This window comes from Eleutherodactylus coqui, chromosome 1, assembly GCF_035609145.1.
Source record: "Eleutherodactylus coqui strain aEleCoq1 chromosome 1, aEleCoq1.hap1, whole genome shotgun sequence".
NCBI lineage: Eukaryota > Metazoa > Chordata > Amphibia > Anura > Eleutherodactylidae > Eleutherodactylus > Eleutherodactylus coqui.
Window position 1 is genome coordinate 209,517,960 of NC_089837.1, and position 26,807 is coordinate 209,544,766.

General features: G+C 44.3%; 1 protein-coding gene across 1 annotated transcript in view; it reads right to left on the minus strand.

Moving 5' to 3' along the window:
- The window catches only part of SYTL3 (synaptotagmin like 3), an 83,661-nt gene extending 64,102 nt beyond the window's left edge, over positions 1 to 19,559 (minus strand). Inside the window, exon 1 of the mRNA XM_066605480.1 lies at positions 19,551 to 19,559. The gene's annotated coding sequence lies outside the window, so the exon portion shown is untranslated. The remainder of the gene's footprint in view (positions 1 to 19,550) is intronic.
- Between the last annotated feature and the right edge of the window lie 7,248 nt (positions 19,560 to 26,807).

Sequence of the window (26,807 nt, forward strand, 5' to 3'; positions counted from 1 at the left end):
ATGGAGGAACACCCCCGTCACGCCCCCTAGCTCCTGATTGGCTGAATTCTTGAAGGTCCTAGCAGCCCTTCCATGTTACAGATGTTACAGGGAAACATGTAGAGCCAATAATGTAAGCCTAACAGGCAAACTAACCCTAACCATTTAGGCCAGCCAAAAATCAATACAGTCTGATTGCATTTCCTGTCCCCCTTCCCTCTCAGCTCTGAAATGCCCTTCACAGATCAGCGCCCCATCGCTGGCAACACTGGCCACGCCGCTGCCGGCAACACTGTCTTGCCCCCGTGCTGTAGCACCGCTCACCGCACTTGATGAGGCTGTTCCAATGCTCTCCGCACTTTCAGGGGATGCGGCTGCTGACAGCTACTCCACTCTCCTGCCTCCACTCCGTTCAGCAGCTGTTGCCAGCGCCAACACTTTCGAGAGGCCGATGGGGAGCAGAGTAGCCCTCAGCGGCCGCATATGACCGCTACAGCAGGGGGAAGGACAGTGTGGCCGATGTCGGGGGGATCTCGCCGCTACAGTAGGGGGGAGGACAGTGTTGCTGGTGGCGGGGTGGCCGGGGGGGACAGTGTGCACGGCACATCACTCAGCCGAGAGTCCTGCGGGGACAGCAATATATCAATTTTAGTACCGGATATGCTGCCGAATTTTCCTCTTCTCAATGAGGGGGCGAATTCTCCACCAAAATCCACGTTATAAACCACGTCAAAATTCGCACCAAATAGTACAAGTTTGATGCAGACTTTAAGCTGCGGACCTGCTGCAGAATGTCCACTGTGGGCAATCTGCAGCAAATCCACCCTGTGTGAACATGGCCTTACAGTTTCCCATCCCCAGCATAGGAGCAAATATAACAAAAACGCATTTGTTGGGAACTTCATATTCTGCTACTGACTACCTGTAAACATTTGAGGATTGGTGATTCAGATTCGTAGCTTCTGAGCATCCACGATGAATTTTAATTTTAATACTAAAGTTTTCCCTGCAGCCAGGGGCAAATTGGTAAATCAAAGCGGCCCTGGAAAAAAATTACAAAGTGGCCCCATGTTGTAGTGGGGCCCAAACTAGCAGCAAGTGGTGTGAATACAAATAGTTAGGGGTCAGTAAATTGCCTGCTGCAGCCATGAAGGATGGTAGGAGGGAAGATGCCTATGTGGCATGCATAGCTCACCGAAGCAAATTTACTATGCTGCACAGAGCTAGAGATGAGAGAGTATACTCGCTAAGGGCGATTGCTCAAGTGAGCATTGCCCTTAGCGAGTACCTGCCCGCTAGAGACAGAAGGTTCAGGTGCCGGCGTGGGGGAGCGGTGAGTAGCGGCAGTCAGCAGGGGTGAGCAGGGGGGGGGAAGAGAGGGAGAGAGAGATCTCCCCTCCATTCCTCCCCGCTCTCCCGCTCAGCTCCCTGCCCGCCGCCGGCACCCAAACCTTTGTCTCAAGCGGGCAGGTACTCACTAAGGGCAATGCTCGCTCGAGCACTTGCCCTTAGCGAGTACACTCGCTCATTACTACACAGAGCATGTTATAACTGGAGGTATACACTATATAGACTAAAATATTTGGACACTGCATGTTTTTCAGAAAAAGTGCTTTATTCTTCTATTTAGTAAGGTGTCGCCCTCCTTGTGCTTGTATTACAGCGACAACACGTCGAGGCATACTTTCCACAAGTTCTCTGTAAGTCTGGGCAGGAATAGCTCACCATTCCTTGTGCGAGGCTGTGAGAAGAGATTGTTGTAAGGATGGGTGTGGGTGGCGGTGTCGTACCCGTCGCTCCAGTTCGTCCCACAAGTCCTCGGATGGATAAATGAATAATTATTACAAAATGAGCAGCTTTTTATTTTACCCATCCCCTTCCCAGCATGCCGTTCGGCAAACTCAGTATTTGCATATTTAATGATTTTCTGCAGTGTCCAAATACTTTTGTCCATATAGTGTATATTAAGGTGTCTTTTATTTCTAACCCATTAAGCCTACATGACATAAATGAACTTGCCTTGTTTTTAGCTTTTATGACAAACAGACATGTAATGTATCTTGCACCCTGTATTGACTGACAGCTGAGCTCTCGTTGTGATGGCAAGAATCAGAAATACTCTGATCCCTGTCATTTAACCTCTAGATCTATCTAGGTGATTAGGCAGAGGGAGAGAACTCCCTCTGTCCCTAATGGCATCCCACTAATGCAATTGTAAGATGGCAATGCGTAACCATAGCAGGCAGAGGGCTAGAAAAGACCCCCCAGGCATGCCTATTAGGCTGAGCATTCACCACCGCCTAATAATTGTTTTGCAGTTTTAGGCGCACAGAGAATAATTATTTACTATGCTGAGTACACCAAAGATCAAATTGTGGGTCTAAATAAATAACGGAATAAATGTTAATAAAGCTTATTAAAACATGTACACCGTTAAAAATAAACTACACACAGTATCATTGTAATCATCATGGCCTGTACAATTACCTCCATACTGTCACTTAACAAAACCCATTATAGTAAGACCAATATTAACACCATATGGGGCCAGATAATACTGCCACACCATGATCACCTCTATCACCACCACACAATGATTAATACCAACATACTGTCACTAAATCACTACAAAGATCAATACTACCAATAATGCCACTATACAAGGGCCAGGTAATAATAATAATCTTTATTTGCATAGCGCTAACTTATTCTGCAGAGCAGGTAATACCCCCAGATCATAACCATATAATACCAACACAGTGTTGCTGAAAAAAAACTATAGAAAGACCAATATTACACCCCCTATAGTGACCATATAGCAGTATATACTTGATCTACAGAAGCACTTTGCAGACCATATACGTGATTGTACTACTGTTATGTCCAGTGATCACAGGTGACATCACATCTGGCTGGAGTTGTTCCTTTCCACTTTTTCTTCATCTGGCCCAGACCATCATGGTGACTTCTCCCGGTCACAACTTGTCTTTCCAGAATGTGATACGGACATCTTTGATTTCTCAATTTTCTAGGAATCTAGCTTAATTTTTCAATCTTATATTAATTTTCCAAACGTTTACATAATCTTCCCATCCATAGTGCCCCAGATAGTAGTAATGCCACTTGAGGTGACCCACATAGTAATAGTATCCCTATTTTTGTGCTATCTGTAGGCCCCACATAATGAGTGTCAATTTCATGTCCCACACAGTAAAGGTGCCCTTACTCTATAATAATGCTCCCTTTATGCCCTCACTCTGTACTAATACCCCAAATAGGTCCCAATTAGCAATAATGCTCCATATAGGCTCTCACTCAGTAATAATACTCCATATAGGCCCCCACTCAGTACTAATCCTTCTCACAGCCCCCACTCAGTACTAATCCTCCTCACAGCCCCCACCCAGTAATAATGCTCCAAATAGGCCCTCAATCAGTAATAATCCCCCATATAGGTCACCATTCAGTAATTATCCCCCTCACTAGCCCCCATTCAGTAATAATGCCCATACAGGCCCTACTTCAATAATAATGCTCAATATAGGCCCCCACTCAGTAATAATTCCCCTCACAGATTCCACTCAATAGTAATGCTGATATAGGTCCCACTCAGTAATAATGCTCCTCATAGGCACCAGCCACTCCACCCAGTAGTTATTTCCTTTAGAAATAGTAAAAAAAAAACACATCTTATACTCACCTGTGCCAGCATGCCACTCCTCCTGCCCTTTGCAATCTGCGCCCATTTAGTTGACCCGCTGAATAACGAGTGAACCGATTACATTTTCATGTGTGCATGTCACATGATCGCTATACCCGGAACTCACCGGCGAAGCTGTTCAGTTGCGAACTGCAGAGGCCAGGAGTGGGAGGAGCAGCACACCGCCATAGGTAAATATAAGATTTATTTCTTTTTACATTTCACCAATCCCATCCACTGGCCCCAGGGCCCAGCAGGACAATTTTCTTGGTGGGTAGAATGGCTAGTGCAGCAGAAACTGCAGAATAAATGTCTGGTCAGACAAGGCTTTCCCTAGCAAAAGCAGCTGTTTGCGGGGGTGCTGAGGGCTTCCAGAAGAGGTTGCCTCTGCTTAAAAGTGTTTGATGCATGATTGGTGCAATGTACTTTAGGGTGTATTCACACATCGCTGATTTGCCATGTATTTTGTGGCAGATTTCAGTAAAGATCTGTTGCGGATTTGACCCACTTCAATTTTAATTCAATTGACAGGGTGACATCTGCTGCAGATCTGATCAAAATGTGCCACAAAACTTGCAGCAAATCAATGACGTATGAACACACCCTTAAATGGGTTTTCCAGGGAGAATACTATTGATGACTTAACCTCAGGATAGGTCATTAATAGTTGATTGGCTGTAGTCCATCGCTCTGGACCCTGACCGATGAGCTGATTGTGCACCCGCTGACAGTTCAGCTCTCATTGAAATCAATTCGAACCGTGCCTGCAGTTACAAGCACCAGCCACTTCACAGAGGTCGGGACAGAGATTTCCACTGCTTCAGCTCTGACCCCTGTGTATTTGTGGTGCTGTCATTAATCAATCAGCTGATTGGTTGGGGTCCCTAGCGATGGACTCAGTTGGTCAACTATTGTTGACCTATCCTGAGGATAGGTCATCAGTAGTATTCTCCCTGGAAAACCTCTTTAAGGGCTCATGCCCAAGAGATGGAGTTGGATACGCCAATGGATTTATGCCGCGAGAGTACCGCGGTGGTAAATAAAACCCACATGCTGGTGATCGCGGAAAAATGTGCATTTTCTGTGGTTTCTATTCATACTATATTAATGGAGACCTCCTGAGGCGTAAATCACCGGACAATAGAATATGTCGCGATTTATTTCCCGCTGCGGAAATCCGCGGTAAAATTTTGTGTGTCAGCATTGGCTGGCAGAAAAGCTATTAGGTTCAATAGAACCTAATAGCTGCGAAATTCCGCCGCAGATTTACGCTGCAGGAACCACGGTAAAAATCCGTTCGTAGGCATCAGCCCTTAGGGGGCTGTTTGAGTTGCATTCTTTTTTAATTAGTGCTCCCTATACTCAGACAAAATAAAGCACTTCTATACTCTGCACTGGGTCTGTTTACAAGCTGCAGAGGCAATCTATAAATGGGACGTCACAGGCTGCTGCGGCATTTTACAGATATCAGTGCTCAAATGTCTGTGATGTTTCGTACATAGGCTGACTGCAGTCTGTAAATACACCATCTGAGGGAAGATCAAGGCTGATGCATCTGGGGAGCCAGGAGATGTGAGTATAGGCTAATTTACGGTATTATGTTTTCGCATGAGGAGCACAAATTAGAAAAAAATATATAATTTGCACAACTCCTTGTGAGACAGTAGTGTATGTAATGGTGGCTTTACTCTTATTGATTTAGGGAAATCCAGGTGGCCATATCCCTGACTCCTTTCTTTGTAAAGCCATGTGGCCACGTTAACAGACCCTAAGCAGCAAGAGCATCCTAAATACGGGCACTTGATATTAAGGCCTCATGTCCACGGGCGAATTTTTGCTGCGGAATCCGTCCGCAGATGAAAAATCGCAGCATGCTCCTCCTTACCTCGGTTTTCACACGGATGGCTTTCATTGATGTCAATGGAAGCTGTCCGACCCGCAGCCCATCTGCAATTGACATTGCGGACGAGCTGCAGATTCCGCAGGAAGAGCAGGAGATTTAAGAAAAAATCTGTGCCAACACATCCGCAGTACAGAGTGGAGAAGGAAGGAGACACAGACAGGTACTCAGGGTTGCGAGGCAGGGGGCAGATTCCATGCGGGATTCCCCATGCGGAATCTCTGCGTGCCCATTTACATGAGGCATTACACTTGTTCTTCTTCACAGTTGATATGTGGGTGACATGATATTGCAAGTTTAGCAGCACAACACATTTACTAGGGAGTATATAACTTGTCCCAGCATTCAGAACAGTCATTTTCCGTACATTCTACCTGTTTCGTTGTTTTAGAATATAGGGACAGAATATTGGGATGATTTGCTAATAAAAAATAGTACTCATTTACCCCAGCACATATAAGCTGAGCTGGCAGTCAGAACAAACGTTTTCAGTGCATACTATATGTTCTGGCTGCAGACATCTCCCAACATAGGGTACGGGTATACCACTTGGAACTTTTTAAAGGACTTTCTAACCCAATTTTCCACGTAGAAAACACTGATAGATCTGCCCGTAATGTTTCTAAGCATAGAAATAATGAAACAGAACATTTCCAATAACTATTCAGACAAGTAATTCTGCCTAACACAATCTGGCAGAATCTGCATTTTGTGTTGCAGAGATAAGAACCTGGAAGTGATGATTCTGCTGTTGGGTATCCTGTAAGATTGGATCACATGCATAAATAATAGCTCTTCAGTTAGTGTGGCAGGATGTCTTCTGTTTTGCAAAGAAGCTGCCAAGTTTTCTATTCTGCGCAAGATTACAGATCACTGCAACAGATTCTGCATAACAAGAATAGGAAATATGTATAGCAAACGTCAAGAAGACTCAGGCCGCCTGCACATGGGCATATTTGCATTGTGTAATCCGTAGCAGGCTTCTGCTCCTAGGTTCTGCAGCAAATACCTCCCATAGCATGCTATAGAAAAGCGTTTTTTACCTGCAAATGAGCAGTGATTATTTGCGCTTTCCGCTCGCAGAGGAAAAATAGCAGCATTCTCTGGAAGCCGTCGAACACGCGGCCCGTCCGCAGTTAACATTGTGGATGAGTCGCGGATTCTGCGTCATCGCCTAGTGACGGAGCGGAAAAAACTGGGCTGTGCATGTCCGACGATGAGCCAAGCACACCTTATGCAGCACAGATAAAGAAGAAAGGTATGCGGGGGGCACAGGGTTGGACCCCACTGCGGGATCCTACATCTGACCTGGTCGTGTGCAGCCAGCCTCAATGAGAGGAATTTTTTAAAACTGACATTTCTTATACCAGTCTTAATCTAAGTACACTGGATTAATTGAGATGTACGTCTTTGCCCGTTGATGCTTCACAAATTCAAATCCATGCTTCTTAGGAGCAGGTTTAGATTTGCATGATAATTCCCACCAAATTCTGGTATGAATTATAAAAAATCTGTTGGACTCATAGTGACTACACTCCTTCCCACATATCCCAATACAATGTTAGAAAAAATTGCATAGCATCACACATCATGCTATGCGATACGATAAACAAGGAGGCTCCATAGGGAAACATGGGCTATAAAAAAATGCAAATCACAGCTGTACAGAGCATGCCGCGATTTTGGAGTCTCGTAAACGTTCTTATGGAAGAACCCATAGGAAATCATAGGCTCTCGGACAGAATCGCACAGAAAAAAAATCACCCGTGTGGAAGCGGCCTTAGGTCTCTTTCACACGGGCTACAAAATCATCACTACAAAATCATCGCTACAAACTGCATGTATGTGAAGCTGATGGTTTCCAATGGGATCTTTCAGGCTACAAAACATCTCATGTGAAAGACCCCATTGGAAACCACGGGCTCCACATACATGCGTTTTGTAGTGATGATTTTGTAGCGGGATTTTGTAGCGCATCTCATCCTCTATGTGTGAATATACCCTAAGGCTGCCTGTCCACGGTCGAGGGGGAATATCGCTAGCGATATTCCGCCATAGAGGAGCAGAGGGAAGAACTGACAGGTCTCCGCAGTGAGCCTATCTAATAGACAGGCTCACCGCGGGAAATCGCAGCATGCCATGATTTGAATCCCACAAGCGGAGAATCGCTATGATTCTCCGCTCGTGGACCTCGGGCTATGCTTTCCATAGTTCTCCTATCTGGCCGGATTATCGCTGCAGGTAACGCAATGACAACTCGCCCGTGGACAGGCAACCTTAATATTAAGTCAAATCTGCATCAAAATGTTGCTGTGGATTTCACGCCAATAGTAGTGGATGAAGAAGTCTTTACCTCTATTTTTGGTGGCTTTCTTTCTTTGTTTATGTTTTTAATAAAAAATACTGCAATCAGATGTTGGCATTGCTCTGCCATTTTTCAAAACACGGTTTCCTCCCCTTCCTCAGGCCTGGCGATTATACATTGCAGACCCGCAATTCTCCTGGACTGTGCTGACAATGGAAGTCAGGCTACTTCTTCCTGCCAATCAGAGGCAGCAGCATCACTACACACATCTTGGGCACTATGATGCCAGGAGTTCAAAATGGTGATGCTACTGTTTCTGATTCGCAGGCAGCAATCGCCTAACTTAGGGCTCTTTCCCATGAGTGTATATCGGACGGCCGTTTTCACGGCCAGCCAATATACGCTATGTTAGGAGAGATAAAACTGGTGAACAAGTGCACAAATCAAACGTTTGTGTGCCCATTCAGATGGCATGGGTCTCGGCGCATATACACCGAGACTACCATGCCGTCGCCCCTTTCCCCTCCCTCCCTCCCCATTGCAGGCTCACCTCTGCTCTCCTCCCTGCTGGCTCTTTACAATGGAAGGCAGCAGGGCGTGGGCAGAGCTAAGCGCCGTCTTGTCCCGCCTCCTCCCATTGATGGCTATGGACAAGGGGCGGGGAGAGAGCGGAAGCTTAGCTCCGCCCACATCCCGCCCTTGTCCGCAACTAGAAATTGAAGGAGGCAGGACTGGATTGCATTTAGTTCCGCCCCGCCTCCTCCCATTGCATAAAGCCAGCAGGGAGGAGAGCAGTGGTGAGCCTGCACGGAGGAAAGAGAGCAGAGGGAGGGAGTTTAGCAGCCACGCTGCTAAACTTCCTCCTACCTCCGCTGTATTCCGGCCCAAAGGATAGTTCCAGGACTATCTTTTGGGCCCGACGTAAAAACGCCCGGCGCTATATTGGCCAGCCAGGTGCTTTTAGGTCTCAGGAATACTGCCATGTGATCTGATGCATTGAAAGTCCCATTGACAATCGCGTTAAAAAAGCTGCAATATCGCAGCGTTAAAAAAAACCGCAAGTGGTAGGAGCCCTAAGAGTGCACTTAGATGCATTTTTACTTTTAGGGGGTCCCATTAGGGCATTTTTACTTCTTAAGGGAGCACTAGAGGCTTTATTACTTTTTAAAGGCTATAGAAAACTATGTGCATGAAAAATCAATACACACATACTGTATCTTACTAGGTCCTTGCAGGAAAAAAAATGATGCAATTATCTGTTTTTCCTCCTCATGCATTGAGAGAGTCTCATACTTGGTTAGCAGGCTCTCCTACATTCACGTATCTAGCAGTTTACAGTACCTTGCAAAAATAATACAAATGTAGAAATCAAACAATCAGAAATTGTTAATGAAAACCAATCACAAAAGGTCTTCATCTCTAAAAGACACATTGATTAAAAGAAAAAAAAGAGTCAAAACTTGTACATAGTGTTACGTTCCTGTGGACAAGTGAGCACTGGCCCCTAACGAACATTACCAAGGATAGGGAATATCCAGGTGAAACAGCCACCGATTAACACCTCTCTATATCTTCTACAAAGGAAGATGACCAAGGACCTATCTGAGCGGGGACATCGCCCCAATAAGGGGCAGCCTAATTGTCTTCAGGTCTGGGCTCTTGCTGCCCCTAGAAACCCACACACCCAGGCTAGGACGCATACACATGCCACCAACAGGGATAACTGGATAGGATAAGAAGACACACAGAGCCATAATCAAACCATACAGCTGCCAATACACAAACACTAGTAGCAGATGTTAATGCTAAAATTGCTAGGAATTTGTTGACATTTTGGCCAAAATATGGAAGCTAAAGGGTCACATCACGGCTCCTGGCAATACCACCAGTCCCTACACTTCCCATGAGTCCAGTGACATAACCAAACAAAACCCAAAACACAAACCTTTCTTGCAGCAACCACACAAAGAACCTGCTCACACCACACACAGAGAGAAAAGAGAACAGAGAAAGCTGAACACACCCACACCTGGTAAGACAGCTTTTATGTGTACTGGCCTAGAGTGATTGGCTGACTGGAGACACACACACGCCCAGCCAGCACAATCCCCCACATCTAAGCAGGAAAGCTCCAGACAACCTGTAGTACCACAGATCTCAGGAGACATACATGACACATAGCTTATAGGGAAAAACTAAGACGGCGTTAATACTTTTTCGGAGGACATTTAGGAGGCATTATTTCATCAAAGGGACATCTATGAGACATTATCATCTTCAAGGGAACATTAGTACTATATGTGGGCACAACAGAGCATTATTACTGTGTGGTAGCCCAAACAGGGTAATATTACTGTGTTAGGGACACTGATAAAAGAACTATTACTCTGTGGAGTATAGAAGATACACTGTGGTACACTAATAGTGTCTGGTGCACAATATGGGGCACTATCTGTTTGGTACTTTTGTTTTTAGGGGCACTAACTAGATGGCGCTAATGTTCTCTGTGTGGCCTTTTTTGGGGGGGGAAGGGGGGTGGTAATAATAGTTATGACAACATTATTTCTGAAGCACAGTATTTGTGAGTACTCTACCATACAGGAAGAGGAGTAATGAGCAGTTGGGGCAACAACATGCACAGAATTGGGAGTATCAGCAGGATGGCTGGTTGGTGTAGGTAGGTAATGTGTAAGGATGGTACTGGAAAATTGTGGAGCCAAGGATGTCTGTGTTGCTAACTGTAGAGACAAGAGAAGAATGGAAGAAGTCATCATGGCAAGAATCTGCCCCTTTCTCACTCCATACGATGCAGCTTCTGGTTGTTTCCTACACCCAGCACCTGCTTGCAACAGCTCCAATGAGCCGCATGGCTCCTCAGAGCTATTAACCCTTTAAATGTCGCTGTTAGTTCTGACAGCGGCATTTAAATCCCTTGACCGATGTTCGGGGGTCCTGCACTGCCCCCCACGGTGAGATCGCAGGTTGCCCTACGAGTGTTAAGGCCCCAGGGCTGTCATAGCAGAATGCCTATCAAGTCATGCCAGTGGCATGGCTCGACAGAATGCCTGCCAGATCGCAGTATAATGTAATGCCATGGCATTACATTATACTGCAGGAGCGATCAAAGCATCGTATGTCCTTGTCACCTCTGGGGACAAAAAAAGGTAAAAATAAGTTTAAAAAGTTTTACTAATTATTTTAAAAAAAATTAAAGCTAATAAAAGTAAATAAAACCTTTTGCCCGATCTATCAAAGTCACGCATTATTTACCACGCATGGTGAACGTTGTCAGAAAAAATTGCGGTTTTTTTTATCACCTCGACTCCAAGACAAAATGTAATAAAAAGTTGTATATACTCTAGAATGGTACCACTGGGAAATACAGGATGTCCTGCATAAAATGAGCCCTCACACAACTATGTTGATGGAAAAATAAAAATGCTATGGCTGTCAGAAGATGATGGCAGAAAATAATTTTAAAAAATTTAATAGCTTTTTAAAAAATAAAATAAGTATTTGGTATTGTAGTAATTCTACTGATCCATAGAATAAAGTTATCAGGTCATTTTTGTTGCAGTGTGTATGCCGTAGAAGCAAGATGCACTGAAAGATGGCAGAATTTAGCTGTTTTTCCATTTCACTCCACTTCGATTTTTTTTAAAATTTTGTCAGTACATTATGTGGTGCATTAAATAGTACCATTGAAAAATACAACTTCACCTGCAAAAAAACAAGCCCTCGGACATCTACGTCGATGGTTAAATAAAAGAGTCATGATTTTTTAAGAAGGAGGAGGAAAAAACGAAAATGGGAAATAAAGGGCCATGTCCTTAAGGGGTTAAAGTCAATGGGATGACGTAAGGATGCAGTAAATACACATCATATATGTGTATTTACGCATGTAATTAATGTTGTCTTCTTGCATTTTTTTGAGCATGCTAAATACATAAATTGTATATGTGTGCAAAAATCCCCCGCAAAATGCAATATGAATATGTAAGGAAAACGTATATTTTACGTACCAAAACTGTGAATAAGCCCTCACTGTTATTGGCAACGTTAAAAAACAATAAAAAGGTGCTATTCCTACCAGTGATATGAAATTAAAGTGAAATTACCAGCTAGTAATATTAAATTCAGCAAGGATAGGAAAGTGACATTCACTAGTACGGTAATAAGGTGAGACTAACTACCTGACCCTTCATTTGTTGCTGTGTTAACCATAGTAAAGTAGTCTCCTGAAGACTGACTCTTGCAAAGATCCTTACATTGTGTCTAAACACATACTGAGCTAGTTCGAATACATTTCTACCTATGTAGTAAGCCAGAGTTGGGGACCCACAGCACTGCTACTGTTACTTAATGTGAATGGTGTGTATGTATTTTTAATTATGTTAAATTATATGTTTATGGCTTTAAATGGTCAATAATGGGTTAACATTTGGTGTTTCAACCACCTAACACTATATGACTTTGCAAAATAAACCCTAACCTGCTCTCACACCTGTCAGTCACCCTTAGCTGGCCTGAGATTGGATAGAGATTTCCCCCAGCTCAGGATTGGTGGAGAAGAAAGATATAAAAGGTAGAGAGTGGGTGGGGTTAGGCAGTCCTTTCTAGTAGTCTAGCCAGCTCAGAAGAGTCTGAAGGAGACCAAGGAGGAACAAGGAGACCATTTTTCCTAACAGCCAGTGTGGTGGGGAGCTAGAACATCAAAAGTGTGAGTACTAACACAGAATTGTTAGCAAGTACAGAAGAGGAAGGAGAGATAGAGACAGACAGAGAGAAAGTCAGAAGAGGAGATCAGGTCGGCAAGGGATATATAAGCATTATGTACCAAATGTGACAAAGTGTTATCTATTCCAGTGAATGTAATGCAAGCAATGTTATCACTGCCATGGCTAGTACTCTCTGTCTCCCTGCAATACAGAGTTAAAAGTTGTTTCATCATCTAAAGTCTGTTGCCTGAAATCTCTGCCCATCATCGACATACTGCACTGAGGTACCACACTAACGCTCCAGGATCAAAAACTACTACCCTTATTATTGTTTAGATCTCCCATTTTTGTATTCTTAGTTTTTTGTCTGGAATGGGTCCCTACCTCTATATGAACTGGCATCACAACAAACTACATCTTCTCCTACTCGACTCCGCGGGTAGCAGGTCATACCAGCTGCCTATTTTATTTGCTTTTACCACTGCATGTGGCTTACTGGCCCAGATCACAATTGGCCACGTTTTTGGGGAGCAGCAGAGCCATCATTGACAACCATCCTATTCCCCACTGCTTTATCCTTATCGTTGGTCTGCCCTCGGTGTAGCTCACTGCACCTACTCTACAATGGCTTCATCATTTCTTGCTCAGCACACCTGTCCATCACACAAACAGGTTTTAGATTTCAATGGGAACTGTGTAATTCTACCTTTCTCCTGTAGTTGAGCTTCAGGGAAATTGAACACTTGCTGCCAGGTTTCGCCCACAGATTATAGCCCTCCCAGTAGGGTGACACTCTGTAATCAACAGCCAATGAAAATGTTATAAATCTATTTTAAACATCACTTAAAGAGTAACTACACTTAATTTTTTGGGGGAAAATGTATAGAATGGGCTATAGACATAGAATAAGCATCTTTTCAATATCTTGTATCAGTCTATTCTGTAAATTTTTCATAGAAAACTCCTCTTCAGCTATGCAGCTAAGTGAAAATGGTGCTGAGAAATCCGTCTTCAGCTAGCTAGCGGTATACCTGAAAAGGGAGCTCCAGCTTTGAATGCACTATTATTTATAGTGCAGGCATAGCAGTTTTCATAGAACAATATAATAACAAAATGTCTGCCTTATGTCTTATTACATTTATATGTACATTTTCCCATAGTGCCCTCTCCTGACATCCTTTTATATATATTGCTCCTGTCGCCGTCTCTCAGCGCTGTGAAGGGAAGACGCTGTTCTGCTACAGACAGCTTCTCCTCTTCACATTGCGCCTCTTCCCTGCTGGACCTAATGCACTCTCACGGTCTCAGTGCTTCAGGTTGCATCATACATTATGTCACAGTTTGCACAGTATGTCACAATCCTATGCAATAAGGCCCTGACAGCGCATGGGGTCTGCACAGGGAATGGGTGTGCTGTGAGGAGAAGCCGTCAGTAACACAGGATTACTTATTCACATTGCAGGAACGTTATAAAAAAAAGGACGTCAGGAGAGGACAATAAGTGGAAAATCTATATATAAATGTAATAAAACATTAGGCAGACATTTTATTTAAATTATGATTTATTTCTACTTTATGTATACTAGTGCTTTATACTATGCACTACATATAACAGTGCAGGCACAGCTAAAGCTCCCTGTTCAGCTATGCAGTTAGTTAGCTGAAGATGGATTTCTCAGCACCGTCTTCACCTATAATAGTTGAAGACAGGTCTTCTATGATAAATATACAGAATAGGCTGATAAAGCTTTGCAAAAATGCTTATAATAGCTAATTCTGTACATTTTCAAAGAAAGAATTAAAGTGCGACTACTTTTTAAATGAATAACAATTTGTATATAGCACTAAGTCTTGTTTGTGGACAGCATTGCCTTTCTGTATGATCTCAGCCTAAGCTAAAACCATAATGAGGAAGTCAGAAAACACAATAATGGAAAATTGGTAAGAAGGTGTAAAGTCAGTGAGTGGAGAAAGCTCAAAGCAGCAGGCCAGATGGACAGAGGAATAACTTTTATCAGTGTGCAGGTAATCTGTCATTTACATTATTGAAAGGAAGGCTTAAAGGGGTTCTGTCATTTAAAAAAAATTAAAAATCCTATACTTACCTATTCCTCCCCATGTCTATTTTTGGCAGTCTCTTTTCTTCAGGTCAATGTACACTATATCACTAGTGACGTAGCGTTCACTGCCTAGCAGAGAATGCCAAGCTATTGACGAAACTGTGCATGCCCTCTGTCTTGCGATAATAGTATATAAATACTTGCGGCGAGACATCGCGCATGCAAAGTCTTGGCGTTAGCTCAGCATTTTATGCTAGGCAGTGAACGCTACATCACTAGTGACGTAACCTACACTGACCTGCCGGAAGGAGAATGCCGAGAATGGACGATCGAAAAGAAGAGGATCCGGCCGGCTTGCAGTGAGGTGACCCAGGGGACTGGAGGAGCCAGGAGAAGATGCAGTAAGTAGACTGCTTGGGGAGGAACAGGTAAGTATTAATCTTTTTTTTTTCTAATGACAAAACCCGTTTAAGGGGGCCTCCGATCAGGAGCTCAAAACTGATAGTGGTATGTAAGTCAGTACTTACAAGGGATGATTACCTGCTATTTATTCTTCCCCACTTCTTGCTCTCTGGCTGCTTTTTAGCTCAGCTCTATCAGGGCAAAGCTGTGATCTGTAACTATAGTTTAGACCCCATTTACACTGACAGATGATTGCTTAAAAGTCACTTAAACAACAGTTTGAGTGACAGCTTTGAGCAGGGGTGGGCAATTAATTTTCCCATGGGGCCACATAAGAAATTGGAATGGTTTTAGAGGGCCAGACCAACATACGAAGGCTCCATGCACATTGCCTTAATGGGGCCGTATTCCAGCCGCCCGATTTGCGGCCAGAATACGGCCGCCATTGAAAATGAATGGCGCTGTAATATCTAGCAAATCTTCAGATACCCGTGCCCGCTCTGCCTCCGTCAAGTTCTTGTATTTCTCTCCGTGTTTAGTGACATAATGGCGATGCAAATTGTAATCTTTAAATACAGCTATTTGCTCTCCACAAACTAAACACACAGCTTTACCTTTGGTTTCAGTAAATAGATATTTAGAAGTCCATTCTTTGTTAAAAACTCGGCATTCTGCATCAATTTTTCTTTTTTTAATGTTAGCCGCCATATTTAAGGGTTAACAGCTAACCTCGGAAAATAGATTTTTTTAATACACAGTAGTATGCTCCTAGGAGAGGGCACAGAGAGCTGCCCCAAGAAGAGAGATTAAAAAGTGAATATTATTAGTATTATTATTCTAATTACAATGCAAAGGGAAAAGTCCTGACACTTACCAATGACGAGCGTGGAACGATTGTCCTGGCACTCCCCAAGGTCCGCAACGAGCATCCTGGCACTCAGAAGTTACAGTGGCATCACTTACTCAGCATCGGGAAGCAGTGAAACTACAAACTCCGAAGCCTTGTCCATTTTGTTAACTTATGTGCTGTTTAATAAAGTTATTCAAGCCTACGTCATTGGTAGAGGTGCTTGAACAAGTAAGGCCTGAATAACTATTAGCACAGCACAGAAGTGAACAAAATGGACAAGGCTTCGGAGTGCATAGTTTCGCTGCTTGCCGTTGCTGACACCGGACTCATTGGTGAGTCACCAGGACACTCTTTGCGGGCCGGTCCGAGCTATTCAGCGGGCCGGATGTGGCCCGCGGGCCGTGCTTTGCCCAGGTCTGGCTTTGAGTGATCATCTTTGCATACCTTATAGTAGCTACTGTACAGTTATGCAGCCGGACACAGCCGCCACTAATAGAACAATACAGCTGTTTTGCATAAGCAAACAGCTGTATTGTTCTGCACACTTACAGCCCATGCATCGCTGGGAATTCACAGCAGGACACAGGCACAGAGAATCTTATCAGAGCAGCCGGCTGCACTGATAACAGCTGATCGCTCAACTCAAGAAAACTTGAAGTGAGCGATCAACGACTAGTGCACGAAAGCTGCCCAATATTAGTGCATTTAGATGCAATGAGAATCGCTGGAAATATGGCTTTGAGCGATTCTCGTTGTGTCTGAATGGGCCATTAGCCACAGTGCCTAATCTGAAGTACCCTGGGACACAACCCCTGTCTCATCATTGCTTCAGGTTGCCTCCTTTCTTAGATTTATGGGTAGATTAAGTAACTCAAGTGAAATTGTTTCTTCTTTGTTGTATGGAGCTGCTGAGTCACAGCTTTATAGTGTTTTATCACTGTGAACACAATGATTTGCTAGTTCATTACTTGGAAAAATACAGGAACTTGCTATTACTTTTAATAGCAGGGTTGCTCCATTCTCTTGTTATTCTTGCACGGATAGTATTATTGTGTGCAGCCTCTGGAGGCTACAGACACACAAACCTGTTCATATAGTGTTGCCTGGCCATCACATAAAAAGAATAAGGGTACCCACAAATATTTTTCTGGTGTTTCTTTGGTTAAAATAAACATCACAAAAAGTATCTTTTTTTTAAATGATGCCTGTTCTTTTTTTTTTGTTTTGGGGGTTAGGAGGTGAATTTGTACATGTATTCCTTTTTTTCCTATAAGGGCCCCTATTGAAAAACGGCAGAGAAAAAACACTATACCCACAGCATGCTGCAATTTTAAAAAATGCAATGAACCCCCGAAATGCCCCAAAAGTGAGAAACAATGGCACTGAAAATAATGTTATGTTTCTCGGGCATTTTATATTTTATTATTGACCTACAGCAAACATCTGGATGACACATTCTTTGTAGAAACAAACACACCGCTGCATTAAAACACCAGGAAAACGTGACACTTGGACAAGCAAGCATGCATGAAACCAGCCTCAGGTTGTGTTCTCATGTAGCGGTATTTCTGCAGATCCACAGCAAACCTTCAGCATTTCGGATTTTGACTCAGATTTAGCTGCAGATCCATGGCTGCCTTTCATTTACAGTGAGTACGAACGAAAGCTGCAGCGACTCAGGAACAAGTAACAGATACTTAGCAAATCACCATCCCTTTCTTCAGGAAGAATGTTGATTACTGCAACACCCGGGACCACTACTAAACGCGCTCTTACACATCACCGGAGCAACGTTGGTCAGGTGATGGTAAGGTGAGGTGGAAGAGCGCTCTGTAGTGGTCCCAGGTGTTGCAATAATTGGCGTTCTTCCTGAAGAAAGGGACAGGGATTTGCTAAATATCCATTACTTGCTCCTGAGTCACTGCTCCTACCCACTGTAGCTGTAGCCAAGTCAAAATATGCAATAGTGGGTAAGATCTGCAGCATTGCCACTATATGTGAATGCACCCTTAGGCCTCAAGTGTTTTTTGAGCGCCTATGTGCATCTGTCAGTGGAATCTGTCACAGCCGTGGGCATGAGGCCTAAGTGAATGATAGAGTTGTTTGCTTTCAAAAAGAAGCCTGATTACATTTGCAGATTAATCACTTCACACTCACCAATTAACAATTTCTCATCCTTGCTGGTCTTCAAACAATTGAACGATCGCTTTTTACAAAGAACAACTGGCAAACAACAAGCTATGACTTTTATGCCCGCAAAAAATGAACGATAAGGATAAGTGAACAAATTTTCGTTCATTGTTCAATCATTGGCTGTGTTTTTTTAATGATTCCATCCAGCTTCTTGCATTCCAAAAATGCGCCCCTGTCAAACTTAGGCTGCATTCCCACGAACGTATATCGGTTCGGTTTTCACGCCAAGCCGATATACGTCGTCCTCATCTGCAGGGGGGAGGATGGAAGAGCTAGGAGCAGGAACTAAGCTCCCGCCCCCTCTCTGTCTCCTCTTCGCCCCTCTGCACTATTTGCAATGGGGAAAGGCGGAACGGGGGAGGGGCTAATTCTCGAAACTTAGCCCCGCCCCTGGCCCACCTCCTTTCATTGCAAATAGTGCACAGGGGCGGAGAGGAGGCAGAGAGGGGGCGGGAGCTCAGTTCCTGCTCCTGGCTCTTCCATCCCCCCCTCCCCCTTGCAGATGAGGACGACGTATATCGGCTCGGCGTGAAAACCAAGCCGATATACGTTTGTGTGAATGCAGCCTTAACTGGGTGAAATTGCTTCAATTCCATCATACAAGCATGTCTAGGGCTCAACAAGCTCTATACAAGCGGAAAAATAGGTCTACTACACACAAGTAGCCTCTAAGAGCCTTTTTATAGGCCAAGGGTGGCAAGACCGCTCATCTAATCACGTCACAACCCTAATCATTTGCATATCTGCTTGAGATGTAACTTTTTGCAACAAAATGACAGCTTTTTCTAGGTGACTGATTGTTTTTGACAGAGTGTAGTTCTGAGTGTGAATTTGAAGGAAAATTTTGTCGTATGGGATTTTCTTCAGGCACACATGGCATTTTTCTTTAATTACGGTTCTTCTGCGATTAAAAAAACTCATGCAGTTTTCAAACTCTGCATGCGTTTTTTAAACAATACATGCATGCTATCACATTGTTTAAAATTCAAAATCAGAAATTACATATTGATATTTGGGAAAATGCTAAAAAGAACACATTACGATAAGTATATGGCTTCTTGTCACTGAATTCTAAGATATTTGTAGCTAACCTAGCACATTCCTGTAGATACTGCGCACTAAACCTTTTGGCTTTGGTGGCCTATTCTACATGCTGGAGCCAGTGACAGACAAAAAAGACATCCCCAGCCGGAGTCAAATGAGAATCTAGAAGTGATCACATCATTTATAAGAACTTACTACATAAATTACCTTTTGCCTATATCAGCAACGCCATCTAAGTAGCTTAAGAACACAAACCTGATGCAGCATAAAGCCAAACAAGTTATCCTTTATCAGTCAAGCTCTAAATTAAAGCAATGCTTCGTCTATACAGAAACCCTCCTATTTCCATCCTGTTGTGCATGTTAGGCAACCATTAGAGACTAATGTCTCGGTTCTTACCTTTTCAGCAGTAGTAGTAAAAGAAACCAAATGTATTTAGAACAAGACAACTTATTTAGTTTCTTACAGTGGAAACAAATACGTCATCGCCTTTCCTTCCTGCACAGTCAGTACGACCCTGGGAAACCTCATTAGCTGCTCTAATGGTGAAGCACAGCAAGCACTGAGGAGTCTTATCATATGGGCAGAGTCTTCCTGTGGTCAGCATATGCAGCAAAAAGGGCAAGATTTTTCTTTCTGATTGAATGTGAAAACCAAAGCACAACAGTAGCTGTATCATGTTACATTACATCACATATAGACCGTGATTTCTGTCTTACTGCGGCATGGAAGAGATGGGGCCCATAGCAACAATCAAATCGGGCCCCTCATTGTGGTGCCAGCATACAAGGATTAAATATTTGTTTCCGCTTTCATATAACCTTTCCATGCCCCTCGGAACAATTCTCTGCCCTCTTACTTCCTAATAATGCAGTTCCTCTATAAATGGGAGTCCAACGCAGGTTCTTGCCATCCATTATCAAAATGACCAACCAGGATCGGGCACTCTCCCTTCAAGGGCCCATCAGTATGCAATGAATGTTTTTTCTTCATATGGCTACATGGAATTGGGCTAGAACCACACATCAGTAGCTGGCATTGCATCATGTGACACTTCAGTTATTATGTGCAAATAAGCGTAAAGGCTCATGTCCACGGGTGTTTTTTCACTGCATATTACACATGCGATGCACGGCCCTATGAAATGTGGTGAATGGAGTCAATGAAAGTCAATGGACTTTCATTGATCCATGCACATGTGCATGTAGATACACACGACAGAGGGCCGCATGCCACGCAGCATGAGCCCTATACTTTTGTATAAGCACTGTACGCAAACATTGTCCATGCGCAATACATTGCATATGGGCAGCGTTTTCATATGCAACCCCGCTATTAAAACAGAGCGAGGAATTTTAAAAAATTGACAAAAAAGGCCACACTGCGTATGACTGCGTGCGTGTGATACATGGGCATGTGCAGTACTGTTGGCAGACCCAGTATTTACAAACACCAGTAAAATGCTACAGGGAGACCCGCAACGTTTTACCAATACAGTCGTGGACATGAGGCCTAAGGGTGCATATCAAAATCCAATTCAACATTTTTGACACACATCTGCATCATAATCTGCTCTACTTGGGGAGTGACGATGCATCCTCTCCAACCCACTCCCCTACTAGGTGTCTGCACACACCTTCTGGGTGCTCTCCTTAAGAAGAGACAACACCCCTTCCAACCTACGTGATAGGCCTCTCACTAGCTAAGCCAGAAACCTATTGCACACTGCAGGGGCAAATGGGGGGCAAACACCCCAAAACAGCTGTCTGTGTGTGGATTTCTGGCTTGGTTTCCTATTCCCAATGATTGTTTTACAGACTTTTTTAAAGAGTCGTACATTGATTTGAAGGAATGCTGCCATCCAATAGGTGGCGCTGCAGAGGTATTGTTCCATCTTCCTTATTTGCATATATTACCCAGAGGAGCATCCATGGCCTTATTAGTCTCCTCACCCACCCTCCTAAGTGTCTCCACAACCTTTCTGGGTGCTCTGCTTAGCGAGAGATGATGACCCTTCCCCCAGCCCACTCACCTACTAGGTATCTTCACAACCTTTCTGAGTGCACTCCTTAAGGAGAGATGACACCAGCAAACCTTCTAGTGTCAGAATGTATTCTGGAGGAGCAGGACTACCTGGGCAACCTGATTGGGATGGAGGTACTACTTCATGCTATCAGTAATGACAAGGACACTAGAAAATTCCAAAACTAAAGAAGAGTCAGAAAGGATAAGGAGAGAGTAATTCTCTGTTGCCACCACCTGGAAAACCACTCCCTTTTGGGAATCATCTTAGGCAGGCTTCAAACGTGCGATTTTGTGTGCACAATACGCAGTGAATAAAACCGATTGATTTTAATGGGTTTGTTCACCTGCACGTATTTTCCTGCACACTTCGGTTGTGCAAAATAAATGCAGTATGCTCTATTTATCTCTACGCATTTGCACACCAAATGTCCTCATAGAAGTCAATAGGGAAGCATAAATGTATGTGCATTATGCTAGTAGATTCATGAAACACTGCGTAATTGCACGGGGAAAAGAACACATCTTGAACTCATTGGACTAAATAACCATTTCAATGGCTGGGATCATCAGTACTTTTTTTGCCTGGTGTGTGCAAAAGCACATGCCTTGCACATGGAACAAACAGCAAAATAAACAACAATGCGCGTGCAAAAAAACAATGTTGATCTCGCAAATATGTGATGCTCATGCACGTGCAAATACACATACGCTTATGTGAAACCGGGCTTCTCCAGTGCACCTGGTGTCACTTTCATTTGCATCAAAGCAGGTGAAACTGATTTACAATTGTTTATGCTCCTCAGGATAGGTCATCAATAGTTGATCGGCCAGGGTCCGTCACTCGAGACCCGACTGATCTGATGAGCGAGTGCATGCTGTCACCACCGCTAATACACAGGGGTGGGAGCAGAAGTCTTCACGCCAACCTTTGTGCAGTGGCTGATGCTTGTGACTGCAGACACGGCTCCCATTGATTTCATTGTGAACCGTGCCTGCAGTTACAAGCGCCGTCCACTACACATAGGTCGGTATGGAGGCTTCCACGCTGAACTCTGTTTTTTCGGCGCCGCTGAAACCACCAGCTCAACTGATCATTTGGGGTCCCGAGCGACGAACCCTGGCCGATCAACTATTGTTGACCTATCCTGAGGATAGGTCATCAATAGTATTTTCCTGGAAAACCCCTTTAAGCACAAGTGTGTATTAATACATTCCTTTTTTTTAAATTACCGTTTTCAACAAAGTTATAGAACGGTGAACATAGCCAACTGCAATCAGCATGTTGTATGCTCTGTGGGTAATCCTTGTATTAAAAAAAAAAAAAATTCCACCTGAAAGGCTTCCTTCAGACATAGTCATTTTACTTGTGCTTTTTGCGTTAAAAAAACACCCAAAAACGCAATCCTAGGCAGACGGCCACGATTTGTCCGCGTGAAATCCCACGCGGAAAACAAATCGCGGCATGCTCTGTTTCTGTGCAGGTCTCGCAGAGGCCCAAACAGAAATGTCACTCCCGGGCCGCCGGCTTGGCTTTGCTCTGCGCATGCGCTGGCTGGCTGGCAGCCAGCACATCAGAGAGCCGTAGCCGCGGGAGAAGGTGAGACCCGCACTCGTCCCTGCAGAGGCGCGTGTCGGGTCCCGCTGCGAGAATTCTTGCAGGGGATCCGACCCTTGTCGTGTGCAGGCGGCCGTACACGTAGACATTGGCCGCAGTGGTATATATGAACTCTGCACATGTTGAACTTATATTTTTAGTTCAAAAGGTTTTTAATCAAAATTTTTTAACACAGCTATACATACATACTTAAGAGCTCATTTCTATTGCAAATCAACTATTCTTAGATTCTGTGAGCTCGATAATGGCCTTTCGGCTTGACAATCGAACAAAAGGAAAACAAGAAACAAAGTAAACTTATAAAACAATTGAACAAATGGGGACACTTCGATGACACAAGACATTATCACCTTACAGGGTACAAGTAGGTGACAGACTAGTATGAGGGGAGGGGGAAAATGGGAAGAAAGGGAAAATGGGAATGCTGGGGCAACATGGTGAACCCCTCTAAAGAATAATGCCCAGGCCAAGCCGCATCTAGGGTCTTCGTGGACCCCTTTTAGATCTGTCCAGTTTCCACCCAGATCTTGAATCTCACCGAGGATCAGAAGGTGATCCAAGCCTGCCACATTCCATAGAACTTTGCATGGGCACCACTGTCTCCGGCCCTCATCTCATCAAAGCGCATAAGCTCATTTAGCTCCTCCACCCATATTGCTCTCGATGGAGGTATCGAGGACTTCCAGAGTCTAGGAATAATTCTTCTAGTAGCCAGAATGAAAAATCTCAGAAGACCCTTTTTAGTCTTTTTAATAGGACCTGGGAAGATTAAGAGCAGAGCCATCTATATGGTTAAATTCACGCAGATACAATTGTAAGCCTCCGTCACTTCCTTCCAAAGAGCGGCCACACCAGGACAGCTCCACCAAATGTGGGCCATATTTCTCCTGTCATCGTTACATCTCCAGCAAGTGGGGAAAGTCAAGGGGAAAATTCTATGTAGCTGGTCCAGCGTCCTATACCACCACGATAGGATTTAAAAATTTAAATCCTGTATTTTGCAAGCAGGTGAAATTTTGTGACACAGAGCCCAGGCTCTCTCCCAATCCTCCTGAGGAAGGCTCTGGCCAAGCTCCCTCTCCCATGCCTCTACGTATGGGTGCATCTGGGCCTTCAACTCCTCAGTCAGCAACAACGTGTAGAGGCTGGATATCATGTGCCTCTGAGATGTCATGGACATAGATATTTGCTCGAATGGTGTAAGAGGCCCGGTCAGATTCACCTAGGGAGCCAAGACCCCACAAAACCCCTTAATTGGAAGCGTTGCAGCCATGACCTGGGGTCCCCCCCTCGATCTCCACCAGAGGCCTTTGCCCAGATTCCGTCATCACATCCTGTATCCGCGGCAGTGGGGAGGGCGACCACCCCAGAATGGGAGGCCCACTCATAGAGGCCTCAAATTACGGGTTGGAGGGCAGGGGAGTGAGGGGATCGAGCACCGATACCAGGCCATTGGCAGGTGCAAACTCCAACCAGGTCCGAAGTAGCTGACCCCTAAATGACTAGATGTTGGGATTAGGCTTATGTACTTAGAAGGGATCCAAGCCACGCCCCGCAGGGACCAAGGCATGCTGTCTCTACCCACAATTTAGCGCCCTCCCTTTAAAGTACATCTAAAACACAATTAGCGATGCTTGCTTTGTAGTATAGGGCCAAGTCGGGTAGACTCAGACCTCCCCCCTAATTGCCACTCGTTAGAAGGTAGAAACGCATACGAGGCTTCCTCCCTTTCCACACGAACGTTGTGATCATGGCCCATAGACATTTTAAGTATGAGCTTGGAAGCTTTAGTGAGACCGTTTGACATAAGTAAAGGAACTTGGGTAGAGAATCCATTTTAATGATGTTAACCGTCCCATTCCAAGAGATAAACAATGTTTTCCACTTATTGAAGTCTTTCTCTAGGTCTGCAGCAAATGGTGCAAAAAGTTTGAACGCCAGCGAGATATCCGCTAGTAAATGTATTCCTAGATTTTTTATTGCAAACTGACTCAAGCAAAAGGAAAATGGACTCTCCAGTTGCGACGCCTCAGTCTGTGGCAACGAGACATTCAGCACCTCCAACTTTTAGGCATTAACTTTGTAGTTACTGATTCTACCAAAACGTTGGAATTCCTGCAAAATCACTGTCAGTCCAATACGCGGGTTGGAAGGATAAAGTAGCAGGTCGTCTGCAAAAAGTGCCATTTTATGTTCCATCTCTCCTATGTGAAATCTTGCGATCGACCCATTTTGGCGAATCGCGTTCGCCAGAGCCTCCATAGTCAGGACATATAGGAATGGGGACAAAATACACCCCTGTCTGGCCCGTTTCGTACTTGGAAGGCGTCCGACAGGGCACCATTGATCCTGATCCTGGCAGAGGGATTGTGATATAGAGTTAGGATGCGCTCCTTCATTCTCCGACTGACCCCTATTTTATCCAGGGTGGCGGAAAGGAAATTCCAACTAACCCTGTCGAACGTCTTCTCTGCAACGACCGCAAGGAGACATAGGGGACTATTCAAGTGTTTGGCTCTAGCGATCAGCGACAGGGATTTAATGGTATTATCCCTTGCCTGCCTACCTGGGACAAAGCCCACCAGTCCCTTATGGATCAAGCGTGGGATTGCGCTTTGTAGACGTGCGGCTATCAATTTTGCACAGTTTGATGTCTATATTGAGCAGAGAGATTGGCCTATAGTTGACGCACACCGAGCAGTCTTTACCAGGTTTGGCAAAGAGATTATTCATTAAGTAAAAATTCTTTCCTGCGCTCACAGAACCTTTTAGTTACACAATGTAAATATTCCTTCAAAAGAAGGAGACTTACTTTGAAGGAGGGGGTTGTGATTTCCAATGTTCCCCCTCCTAATTCCCACAGGTCTTTGTGACTGCCAAAGATGAAGTTTCCAGTCCAGAATTTTCTCCTTTAAAGTTTATTTAAAATACAGCCAGACAGTGGTGTAACAAGCCAACCCAATATTGGTATGACGAGTCCACCAAACGATTATATAACATATAATTTGTAGACGTGTGGCTATCAATTTTACACAGTTTGATGTCTATATTGAGCAGAGAGATTGGTCTATAGTTGACGCACACCGAGCAGTCTTTACCAGGTTTGGGGATGACCGTGATGTATGTCATTAGGGCCTTAGCCAGGAAAGGGCACCCACGTCCCACTGCGTTGAAGGCCCTGAGCACTAGAGGCGAGATCTCCTCTGTGAACAATTTATAGAACCTGGCTGTGAAATCATCCGTTCGCGGTCTCTTGCCACTTTTACATTTTTGATAAGTTCCAAAAGTTCTCCCGAGAAGTCAGCCTCCAAGTCCTCTGCGTCCTCTGCTGTCAAACTTTTGGGGGCATTAAGGGCAAGGTAGGCTTCAGTCTCTTCCGCCTTGCTCTGGGGGCCCGACTGTATATTCTCTTCAGTGTTATAGAGTTTAGTATAATAGCTTCTAAACTCCTTCAATATGTCTGTGGTGGAGTAAACAAGACCCCGGTGGCCCGACTGAATTTTAGGGATATGGGTAACAGCTGTCCTAGGGTGGAGAGCTCTAACTAGCCAGCTCCCACACTTATCCCCATATTTAAAGGCGCCCCTGCAAAGCCTGTCTTTCCAGGCGGGGGATCTTTGGTCAAGGATTCCTAGAATTTGTTGTCTCAGGGTCAAGATTTCTGCTTTAAGTGTCTTGCAAACTTGCTGCATTTTCTCTTTTGAGTCTAGCCCTGTGGGCGATCAAGACACCCCTGATGACGCATTTTAATGCTTCCCACTGAGTGGGGGCCCTGTGGGGTCCGAGTGGTGGACCTCAACAAACTCCGCTATCGCTTTATTAATGTGTAATATGCAAAGGGGATCTTTAGGTAAATTATCACTGAGTTTCCAGGAGAAGCCTTCCAGGGGACTACCCCATCTGGCGAACTCGCCAAACACCGGTAAATGATCAGACCAAATAAAATCACCCAGGGAGCATCTCGGGAGGCAAATCAACAAACTCTGTGAGACCAGAAGGAGGTTGATCCTGGTGTA